Source organism: Neoarius graeffei, chromosome 6 (assembly GCF_027579695.1).
Source record: "Neoarius graeffei isolate fNeoGra1 chromosome 6, fNeoGra1.pri, whole genome shotgun sequence".
NCBI lineage: Eukaryota > Metazoa > Chordata > Actinopteri > Siluriformes > Ariidae > Neoarius > Neoarius graeffei.
The window spans coordinates 65,761,350-65,773,602 of NC_083574.1; the positions used below are offsets into that span (position 1 = coordinate 65,761,350).

A 12,253-nucleotide genomic window follows, 5' to 3' on the forward strand; every position below is an offset into this window, starting at 1 on the left:
CAGTTACCCATAAGCTTATCACTCAGGCAAATACGCTGGGCACCTTTTCCTGTTTCTGAGCTCTGTGATTGGGTCCTGAGGTGGAGCCCGTGCAGGGTTGTTCTGGAGACCCCGCGCTGCTTGTACCTCTATCATCTCGGGTGAGTTTGTAACAATATAGCAATTTCTCTATAAATCTGAATAACTACTGTAAAGCTGCAACGTTTGCAGTCTGCACGTGAGTCACAAACTTCACCTCTACCATGTTCATAGAGCCGAATTCCTGCATGAGTCGGCGAATAGATTAATTTTACAACGAATTCCCAAGCATACCCTCTGGTCCAAGACTATTCCAACATAAACTCATATTTAGCAAGGATAAAGATACTAGGCTACGCAGTTGCTTGTATTGGTACCGAAACACACGATAGCCATTGGTCATGATCCGTGTTTTTGTGGAAGTGTTTTGTATAACATCTACTTTGTACTGATATTCAGTTATTGTAAGGTTTATTTGTACTGCGCCTCAAGCAGTTAACGCAAATTTACTGCTAGTCAGCTAGCTAGATTCAGCTAAGTGAAATTACAGAAAACGATCTCTGTGTCTAATGTTAGCAAGGATGAAAAGAAGTAAAACGATCGAAGAGATTAGCAAGACGTTTTAAATGGCTACATACGGAAGGAATTGGATTGCACCAAGATATTTTGGACAAGTTGTAGTTGTGTTAAGCTAGGTACAACCGCCGTATCCTAGAGGTCCAGAGTCTCCATTCTCGTATGGCTTTGCCCTTTCCTCTATGTGGGATGCTCTTTTATGCGTGAAAGGGATCACAGCCGTGGTCTGCGTTGGACATAACCAATCTGATAGGCTGCTGTGTGCAGGTTATTCTTGAACTAGCAAGGTCGGGTCCCCGCCTACCTATCTTCTTTTTGTAGTTTTAATCGATTGCGATTAAAGATTTCATAAGTGGTTGTGACCGAAACATGTTTCTGCAGTTACTCCCAAACCCATTACATTTATTTGTTCGGTTTTGTCAGTTTATTCACACGGTGTGTGGGTGTTTTCCTGTGTATAAGAGCAGGATATTTCATTTGTTTTGATCGATTGTGGAGCGCATCCCCCCCTCACAAGAAATGTAGTTTTAGTTGCATTAGACTTATTAATGTCAGACGTTATTTTAAAAACACTTTTTACATAAACTGCTCCTAAATTACAACCATTGTTTCAATTAACAGGTGTGCCTTGTCAAAAGTTTTAGTCTAGTGGAATTTCTTGCCTTCTTAATGCTTTTGAGACCAACAAACAGTAAGTAATAAAAATACAGTAAATTACCCTATTCAGCAACCAAATTATGTCAAGAACCATTCAACTAATACCCTGTCCACACTAGGGAGTTTGTACCGATACGATACTACTTTCGTACTGCAACACCTGTCCATACTAGCAACTATACCGGTACTGTAGCGGTATAACTGTTAGGGATGTCCCGATCAGGTTTTTTTGCCCTCCGATCCGATACCGATCATTTGATTTTGAGTATCTGCCGATACCGAGTCCCGATCCGATACTTCTTATAATCCATAAAAAATAAAGACGAGGAAAGAAACGGATCCAGGATGTTCCTCATTTTTTATTTAACACCTTATTTTAACATCCAACAACTCCGTTAGCAAACAGAGCACTTACGTGAGGCAGTTTGAACAATAAATAACAAATTTTAAAAAATAACCTTAAAATACCTGGCAGGAATGTAAACAAATAAAAAAAATAAAGTGCCACAGTGCCGGTAATTTGCTTTTAAGAACGCATCTCACAGTGGTGTACAGTAATTTCAATTAAGGAAATGAACGTTTTTCTTGATGAAAACAAGCATTTCTACCCTTTCAGGTTTGAGCCCGTTTCTTTTGTCATCCAACGAAAAAAAAAAAGAGCTCATGCTTTGCTTTCCGCTTCGAACTGCTTCCGTGTTCAACTTTGCCGGCAACAGGCAGCAATAACCAATAGCGTCTCCGCTACAAAGTGATGTCATGCCGCACGCGTTGATGTTGCTGTGTTGAGACAAGAGGTCTGGTCTCACTCTGTGCCAACGCATAGCTATTGATGTGTTAAAAATGAGAATATATTGTATAGATATATATCCGATCCCTGATCGGGAGGCAATGCCCGATTCCGATCGAGTCTGAAACCATGTGATCGGGCCCGATTTCCGATCACGTGATCGGATCGGGACATCCCTAATAACTGTATCGGTACGAAACCCACAAATGTATGGGTTTCGTACCGGTACAGTATCGGTACTGTAGCACTTCGCTGTAGTGTGGACAGATGAAGCGGTTCTGTGTCGATACAAACATCATGCGCAAAGTCACACACCTCAATCGATGTCTTCGCTGAATAAAATAGTGAAGAACGGAGATTCGTTTTCTTTGTTTCTTTCTCAACTGCCTCGCACGTTTTATACGATTCGACTGAATAAATGAGCACCAGAAATACAGACTGTACATTGACAACAAAAAGCACACACACGTTGTTCCATCTGCCATATTCTCGGAAGGAAGTTACTCTGTAACCACGGAAACATTTCGTGCACGCGCATTTCAGCTACCGTGAAAGAAAACCGCAAACATTTCTCGCTAGTGTGGACAGATGCACTAAACTGTACCGGTGTACTTTGTATTGATAGTTATACCACTATCGTACCGGTGTGTGTATGTGTGTGTGTGTATATATATATATATATATATATATATATATATATATATATATATATATATACATACACATACATATATGAACACAGCTTAAGTAAGCATAGTAGGTATCTCACTGGGCTGCGACTAGTTGGAGACACAACAATTGCGATAAAATATGCAAATTTTCACTTGGAATCACACTGAATTGATATTCGCATATTTTATCGCAATTGTGTCTCCAACTAGTCGCAGCCCAGTGAGATACACTCGCCCGTCCTGTCTCACGGAAACTGACTTGAGAAGGGTTTGTGACAGCTTTGCGACACCAGCGACGCATTTGCTGCTATTTTGAGAGAAATTTTGTTGCACAAATTTTTTTTGAACATGTTCAAAATTTCAGCGACGAAGGAGCGACACTTTGTGACTCATGCGAGGAAATTGAGAAGCCCCGCGAATGTTTCAAGACACTTTTGAAACTCTCTCACGAATGACGTTCGCAATTTGTCGCAGCCCAGTGAGATACTGGCTTAAAGAGAAATGACGGTCCGTCATTACTTGAAGATATGAAGTGTCTTTTAATTAACTAAGAAAATAAAGAAAAGCCATTGAATTAGGTGACTGATAGCGTGTGTGTATGTGTGTCTTATACAGGGTTCTAGCGAGACCAAAATATCAGTGTAGTGGCACCAGTTATAACACCTCACAGGTTCTACATGCTTGGAGTTGCATTCTAGTACATTTCCTGGTACTTACAGGCCTCCCTGAAAGTCACATATTTTGGTAATATTAATGAGGTTTTTTTTTTTTTTGCCAAAAGTTGCTGAGGTTGTTTTTGATTTAAGATTTATCATTAGTATTCAACTATATTGGTGACATAAGAATAAAACAAGCAGTTGATGTTCACCAAGTGTCAGCTTTATTTTCAGTTTCAACCATTCAATTACAATACATGACTATCCAGATCTAACTCGGGGACTGGCACGTATTGCCTCTTAACACGGATGGCATCCATTATCCGTAACCGCTTATCCTGTACAGGGTCACGGGCAAGCTGGAGCCTATCGCAGCTGACTATGGGCGAGAGGTGGGGTGCACCTTGGAGAAGTCTCCAGATCATTACAGGGCTGACACATAGAGACAAACAACCATTCACACCTACAGTCAATTTAGAGCCACCAGTTAACCTAACCGGCATGTCTTTTGGACTGTGGGGGAAACCCATGCAGACACGGGGAGAACATGCAAACTCCACACAGAAAGGCCCCCGTTGGCTACTGGGCTCGAACCCAGAACCTTTTTGCTGTAAGGTGACCGTGCTAACCACTACACCACCATGCCATCCCTAAGACAACTATAGTTATATTCTTAAATAGTTATTTATTTCCATGAATCAGTTTGATTTGGAAAAAAAAGTAGGTAAAGCTATGAGAATTAACTCTAAAGTCTTCTGTGAATCATAACGTCAAAACTAACGGATGGGAAATTTTGCTGAATACTTCATCAGAAACAGTGAGAGCTACAGAACATCCATATAGGGGTTATCTGATTGATATTCACAAGTAATCCAGTCAGAAAACCATCAGAAGAGAGCCTGACCACTTTCCCATGACTCAGAAATCACCAGCAGTTTCTTGACGTCACATGAGCAGAGAGTGAACTTTGTTGTACGAAATTCAACCTGTCGTTACTCCCAAAATACTTGAACAGATCTTAATGAGATACATTTCTTTGGAAAGCATAAATTATAAGCTTTTTAATGATAGTATTCATGATGTAAAATATTCAAGAGTTAAGCAATGACAGACTTGGAAACTTAGATGACCGTCTGCATGCACAGTTTTCACAGCATGGTCAGCGAGCATCTGATATGTTTATTTTTATTCATGTAGTGGCAACTTCTACAGGTGTGTTGATAATACTGTGGATGTAGCGGTAAGGAAACATTACGCATCAGTCCAATATGCTGAAAAAGGCCTAGTTAGAACCCTGATTTTTATTTATATGCGCACATATATGAACAAACCTGATATCTTCACGCCACCCTGTAATGTTCTTCATATGGACACATCTGCAAAAAAAATACACAATTTAATCAAAAGAATTTCAATTTTGAACCAAGGTTTGCCATTTTGACAATGCACATTAAGTCAATGGGAAAACACGGAGTAACATCATCGGAGGGAAGTTCTCGGGAATTATTCTGTCCATATTCACTGGATGTGAGCAATCGCGTGCTCTGATTGACTACTCTACTACTAGGCTATCAGTTCATATACCATGAGTAGAGAAATGGCAGAGCGCATAAAGTCATATATATCACTTTATCAAGTATTTAAAAGAAACAGAAATAACTGAAAGAATTTTGCCCCTGCCCAATATCTCCTGTTCTACACCCCAGCCCAGTCGGTAGCGGTAATGTACCTTTTAAGTTGGTTTGCCAACCACCAAAAAAAAAAAACCTCTAAAGAAGAAAATGGCGGATTGTGATGCTGAACCAATTGAGGACGAAATTAAAAACTCTACTCGAAAACAAAAACCCCAAAAATACAAAAAAAAAGAATGGAAAATTTAATGGTAAGATTGTAGTTTTATTTTTCAAGAATTATTATTCGAGTGTTTTTCACACATAGCTACTTTCATTTCGCCAGTTTGTTTACATTCTAAGCGGAAATGATTTTGTCTGACATTTTGTATAATTTTTTTAATTGAATTTTTTAAAAATAAAAATGCTCTGTTTCTCAAAATCCAGTGAATGTGGATAGAATAAGAATTATTCCACTCAAGCTCGTTGTACATGGCTTATTGCCAACTCAGCACTAGGTACCTCGTCGGCTATCAGCATATGTCACTGAGCTCTGTGATGCATTTTGCATGAAAAATGCATGTTTTTCAACATAAGACAAACTTCATATCTTCAAGCCAACGTGTAATGTTCTTTTTATTATGTAGACACATTCACGTACAAAAAGGACACAAATATATCAAAAACAATTCATTGATTTCCTCACGAGTGACAATCAAATATACCATGCACTGAGAGGCTCTGGTTGAAATTATGGATTCTCTGAATCCATAATTTCAACCAGAGCCTCTCAGTGCATGGTATATTTGATTTGTATCCTTCATCAAATTCCAAACTAAAAGTGTTTAACTACAAAGAATTGGAAATGAATCTGAAAAAAAAAATCAAATCACGTGACAAGATCATGACATGTACAGTAGATGTACACACAGAAATGCTCGCGGAGCCACAGCTGTGACTTGAGTCGGTCATAAAGCTTGAAATCGTGACACCGGTTCATGGTATATCCAGGAAATCACGTGAGTCATGCTTGGCCAATACCTGCATGGGAATTTTTTTGATGAGAAATATATCAGGGTTGCTATCCTCCATGTCCCAGATGTAGCTCATATGCAAAATACAAGTGGCATATTCCCCAGTAAAACACTCATATTTTTCTAAAGTAATCCATATTATGTTAGGCTATATCAAGAACTGCTCAACTAAGGTAAGAGAAACCACAGTCCATCATTACTTTTAAGACATGAATTAGCTTAATAAAAATAAAGAAAAACCGCTGAATAAGGTGTGTCCAAACTTTTGCCTGATATATGTGCGTGTGTAACGAGTATCAGTCAAAAGTTTGGGCGCACTGAATTCAATGTTTTTTCTTTGTTTATTAAGACACTTCTTGTTTTAAAGTAATGATGGACTCTCGTTTCTCTTACCTTAGTTGAGTGGTTCTTGACATCTGGATTACTTCATTTGTCAAATAGGGCTATTTCCTGTATTTTTATCCTTTACTGTTTCTTGTTTGTTGGTCTCAAATGCATTTAGAAGGCAAGAAATTCCCTAATTAACTTTTGACAAGGTACACTTGTTAATTTAAAAGCATTCCAAGTGACTACCTTATGAAGCTGGTTAAGATAATGCCAATAGCGTGCAAAGCGTCATCGAGGTAAACGGTGCCTACTTTGAGGAATCTAACACAACACTTTTGTTTACCAGATAATTCCATACATGTTCCATGTGTCAGTTTTGATGTCTTCAGAATTGTTCAAGAACAAAAACTATTTATTACACGTACATTTAAGCACAGTGAAATTCCTCTCTATAGTCAAAATAAAGAAAAACCTATGAATGAGTAGGTGTCCCCAAACTTTTGACTGATATTGTGTGTGGTGTGTGTTAGTCACAGTTACAGTTTTTATGTAGTTTGACACATTGTAGAACAATCCAGAATCCAACAAAACTATGAAATAACATGGAACATCTCTGGAATTATGTGGTTAAAAAAAAAGTGGTAAACAGTGTTTCATATTTTAGATTCTTGGTGTTGATATACAGTAAATAGCCTTATTTGACAACTGTAGTAATCCATATTACTCAGCTAAGCAAACTGCTCAACTAGGTAAAGAGAAATGACAGTCCATCATTACTTTTTAGACATGAAGTTCAGTCAGTCTGGAGAATTGCAAGAACTTTAAATGTATCTTCAAGTGCAGTTGCAAAAACCATCAAAAGCTATGATGAAATTGGCACTTATGAGGACCGTCGCAGGAAAGAAAGACCAAGATTCTGCTGCAGAGGATACACGTATTAGAGTTATCAGCCTCAGAAGTCGTCAATTAAGCGCACTTCACATTAGAGCCTACATGAATGCTTTACAGAGTTGAAGTAGCAGGCACATCTCAGCATCAACTGTTTGGAAGAGACAGCATGAATCAGGCCTTCATGGTTGAATAGCAACAAAGAAACCACTACTGAGGAAAGCCAATAATAAGAAGAGAACTGCTTGAGCCAAGATACAGAAGGAATGAACATTAGACCAGTGGAAGGTACTTTGGAAGTCCTTTAATTGAATGAGTCCAAATTTGAGATCTTTAGTTCCAACCGCCATGTTTTTGTGAGACATAGAAAAGGGGAATGGATGGTATCTGCATGTGTGGTTCTCACCATGAAGCATGAATGAGGAGGTGTGGTGGTGTGAAGGTGCTTTGATGGTGACACCGTTGGCAGTTTATTCAAAATTGAAGGCACACTTAGGCTACATCCACACGACAACGGCAAAGAGATTTTTTTTTTTTTAGTGGGTAAAAAAAAATCGCGTCCACATGGGCAACGGATCAGTAAAATATCAGGTACATATGGCAACGCAACACTTGCTGAAAATGATGCAATACACATGCCACACCTCTACATGCGCTGTAAGACGGTCCCATCGGAGACACCAGAACAATAGAAGAAGTAGGACGCATGTGCATAAACCCCTTCTTCTACCCGGCGTGAACGAGTGAGTGCTGCTTGTTCTAGTCATGTGGTTGTGACGTCATCGTAAACAAATCTGTTCTACTCATCCAGACGACTTCGCAACGGCGCCGTTGCCAGATTTTTCCACTCTGGAAACCGTTCTCAAAAAATATCGTTTTGGGGCACCCAAAACGCCGGTGCCATGTGGACGCCAGGCCGAAACGATAAAAAATTTTATCGGATTCACCTGAATCCGTTGCCGTGTGGACAGGGCCTTAACCAGTGTCACTACTACAGCATTCTGCAGGGACATGCCATCCAGTTTATTTTATGCTTAGTGGAACCATCATTTGTTTTTCAACAGGACAATAGGACTGCAAGAAACGACTATTTTGATAGTCAAATAGTCTATCAGTGATTGAAACGAATAATCAGTTATATGATTATGTATCATCCAATTATCGGATAACTCTTATTTAGCTTGAGGATGCTTTATGCATGTGCTAACTAACAATGAAGACAATAAAGATGAATGCTTCATTCAGAAATTCAATGTTTTAATGAACTTTACTGCTGGTACAAAAGATAAATGAAAATTCCAATATCCATTTTCCTGTCAAAATTTAAAACCAAGGATAAGCAAAGTAGCAGCAAGAAAATAAACTACATCAGTTTTCCCTTAATCAAGTAGATCAAATAAGCCATCTAAATTTAAAGGATATACGCAGAACCTTTATTTTTAAATAAATCTGAGTGGATAGTATCTCCATCCTTGACTCTTGTATGCTGCATAAATGTGAATTAAAAAAAATATATTTGAGAGTTAAAATCGACCGTAAAGTTGGCATTGGAGCTGCCCCGCTGAGCTAGCCAGCCCTGAGTGCATGATGTCACAGTGGTAACCGGTTTTAAGGCCAAGGCCTTTTACAACTATAGACTACAGTCATATAAATAAAAATTTATGGTGAGAGTAAGAAATCCCGTTACCGACTTGCTCAACTAAGACTGATTTAACTTCATTGATTGTGGGTTGACTCTCATTAAAACAGTATAGGTGTTAACTTCTGCAACATCCATGTACATGCGTGCATTTTCACTTATAAAACGTAAAAGGCTAATTAAATAATCAGATGAACTGAGACAATCACATTCTGAAGCAAATTAAATAATCTTATACCGGTAACTTAAACACACAATACAAGTTACATGTATTAATCTAAATGCAGGTAAACAATTTTTTGTTTTTTAATATACAAATGAGAGTCAGAGCTTACCTGTCTGTGTTCTCACTCCTTGAAGGCCGATCTTGTGGCCACTTGTTTTGAAACAATCTGACTTTCAGTTGTTCGTTCAGTTCTCCGTTCATTTGCTTCTTCCACGTAAGGGGCGAGATGGCAGCAGTATTCAGTTTAGAAAGAAGACGGCTGCTCCGGGGGCGTCGTGGCTCAGGTGGTTAAGGCGCTATACCATGAATGCGGGCGACCCGGGTTCGATTCCGGCCCGAGGTCATTTCCCGATCCCTTCCCGTCTCTCTCTCTCCCGCTCATTTCCTGTCTCTACACTGTCCTATCCAATAAAGGTGCAAAAAGCCCAAAAAAATATCTTTAAAAAAAAAAAGAAGACGGCTGCTCCACTCATTCTCTGTTTTCTCCATACTGTGTACTCCACCATTACTGCTCAGCTCAGGCAATTACTAAAACCCTGGACGGAATGGGAGGTCACTGGTTTTAGCAACAGCCGCGGGGAGGTTGCTGCCCAAGCGATATGTCACGTCCCGTTCCGTCCCGGGTTTTACCAACAACCCTTGGCTCATGCTCCGGGAGAACTTGTGCAACTGAACTAGCTTTAAAATAAATAAATACTTTCCTTTTCTTGTTTTCTTTTTCTTTAATTGTTGGTACCGCACCCTCTTTCAATACGGGCTTATAGCCAACACTCCTCAACAGATCAGAGGTCTTGTACGAGTCTTCAGTAAAATGTGCAGAGCAGAGGAGAGACCACTTCATAGGCACCCAATGTGCCTGTGAACTTCTCGCAGAACATGTCCAAATCTTTGCAGTTTGAACATTCTTGGGCCATGAATGCAACATAAATCCATCTTCTGTCGTGTTGCTGCACCGGCCAGCAACACATCTACGTGGCACGGCGATAAATTAGCTCAAAATGGAGGATCGGAGTTGCAGTCAGCTGTGTTTAAGTATAGCGGAAATGGCAATGAGACCGACAGACTTCCTGATGTGACGTTACGGACGTCAAGGTCATTCAGGCAGGTCGCTACCTATATAAAATCACTTTAATCATAAAAATTACTATATTAGATTTATTGTTAATGCTTAAAACTATTCCTATGCCATTCTTGAGGTCTCAAGGCATTTATAAACGAAAGTGAGGCCATGGTTCTGCGTATATGCTTTAAACAGTGAGGATAGAAATTTGCATTCTGCTGTCGACACTCTGCAACTAAATTAGACTACAATCACAGTACTGTATTGAAATGGAGGAACGTCAGCATCTCCACCCACCAGAAAAAACAAATTCAAAAATAATTAAATTAACTAGTTAATACCTTAATTATTGTAAAATAATGGCTCAACTAAACAAACACCAAACAAATGTGCAAGACACTTTCTCTTCATCCAGACCCCTTTGTGCAGACAAAATACAGATATTTACCATTGACCTTAAAAAGACCCCTGTCAGAATGGACCATACTGCCAAACACCCCTATTTCTCTGTAGTGGTACAGCCACCTTTTTCCCACTAGAACCAGGAAGTAGCAGTGGAATTGAAGGGCAGCGAGTGAAACTGGATACGGAGTTGTTTTACAAAGTGTTAACCAATAAATGAAACTATTTTAACAGCCAGTGTGTATGTTTGCAATTCTTGATACCAGATAATGTTTATATAGATGAGAGGTGAACATGACAGCATAAGGATGGAATATTTCAGTTCGTCAGGGATGAGAGTTTTCCGCTTTTCGGCAGGTTTCCGCTTTTTCTGAGTAAAAATCGACCTTTTTATATTATGCCAAATCCGTTGAGATTTTTTTTTCATTTATTGAGGGGGGTTGGGGTATGTTCCTTCGTGATACTCAAGCGTAATTCATTCCTACGACGATGTTACATGTTTACATTTTCGCCATCTTTAGTCTCGCTAAGTCTTGTGGTAGAATACGTGTTCAATGTAATTGGTGAATACGCAATGTAATACATGAATACGTGTTCAGTGTAATTGGCCAAAACATCGATGACGAGCGCATGATAGCCGATCATAACAGTTCTTACAAAAGTACCCACATCCGTTCTATTTTATCGAAACTTGTACATGTTCATCGTTGCTGCTCTTCAAAAATATGTTTCTCTTTCATATCGGCTTTTTAAGTTTATCCCATAAACTTAGCATTCGTTTGATTTAATACATTGAACATGTATATGACAGTCAGTAAATCTGAATTAATGCTGACAGTTTTGAAAACTTAAATATTTCAAAAGACTTTTTGAAGAAATCATATGCAACTAATGAGGACATAGGGAGAAAAGGTCAGTCACCCTAAGAAATTTTATTTAATATATGAACATTTTGATAATTAATAGAACTTAAGTTTAATGTGAATTTAGTTTGTCATTATTGTTGATCATGAATTATAACCATACCCTTGATTGTAGAATGTGATTTTATTTTGAATTCAAACAATACTCCTATTGATTTGAAACATATTTTCATGTAAATATATAAAAAAGACAACAGATATATATTTTTTTATCTACTACAGCTCAGATTGCAGGAAAAGTGGTTTGTAAGGCCTTATTTTTCCAAATTTTCCTGGGGGGAGGGAATCCCTCCCAGACCCCCCTGGTTGGCTTCGTTTTTTGCTTTTTTGATGACCACCCACTCTCATCCCTGGTATGTACACAAACATGTTGTTTTAAAAATGCCAGTAGGTCTTTCCTTGCACTTCTAAAACAACTTGGTTCATTAAAATGGGGAAGCCATGGTCTAATGGTTAGAGAAGCAGTTTTGGGACCAAAAGGCTATTGGTTCGATTCCCTGGACCAGTAGGAATGGCTGAAGTGCCCTTGAGCAAGGCACCTAAATCCCAACTGCTCCCCAGCCTGATCTGGGAACATCGCTCTGGATGAGAGCATCTGCTCAATTCCTGTAATGTAATGGAAAATGGAGTTAATCTATGGAGAATGGTGATTAAATGACACAATGAACAAGAAAACAGTACAGAAACGGTTCTGCTCGTAGTTGTTTTTGCAGGTAAACAGCTTAGTGCGCGTTCCCGTGGTGGCTCTGTCCATCACGTTCCATTTAAGAAATCTACAT

At 39.0% G+C, this 12,253-nt stretch overlaps 1 protein-coding gene across 3 annotated transcripts in view; it reads left to right on the forward strand.

The window, feature by feature from the left end:
* The first annotated feature begins 59 nt into the window (after positions 1 to 59).
* The window catches only part of bicra (BRD4 interacting chromatin remodeling complex associated protein), a 72,291-nt gene continuing 60,097 nt past the window's right edge, over positions 60 to 12,253 (forward strand). For all 3 annotated transcript variants that reach the window (XM_060923991.1, XM_060923993.1, XM_060923992.1), the window contains exon 1: positions 60 to 140. The gene's annotated coding sequence lies outside the window, so the exon portion shown is untranslated. The remainder of the gene's footprint in view (positions 141 to 12,253) is intronic.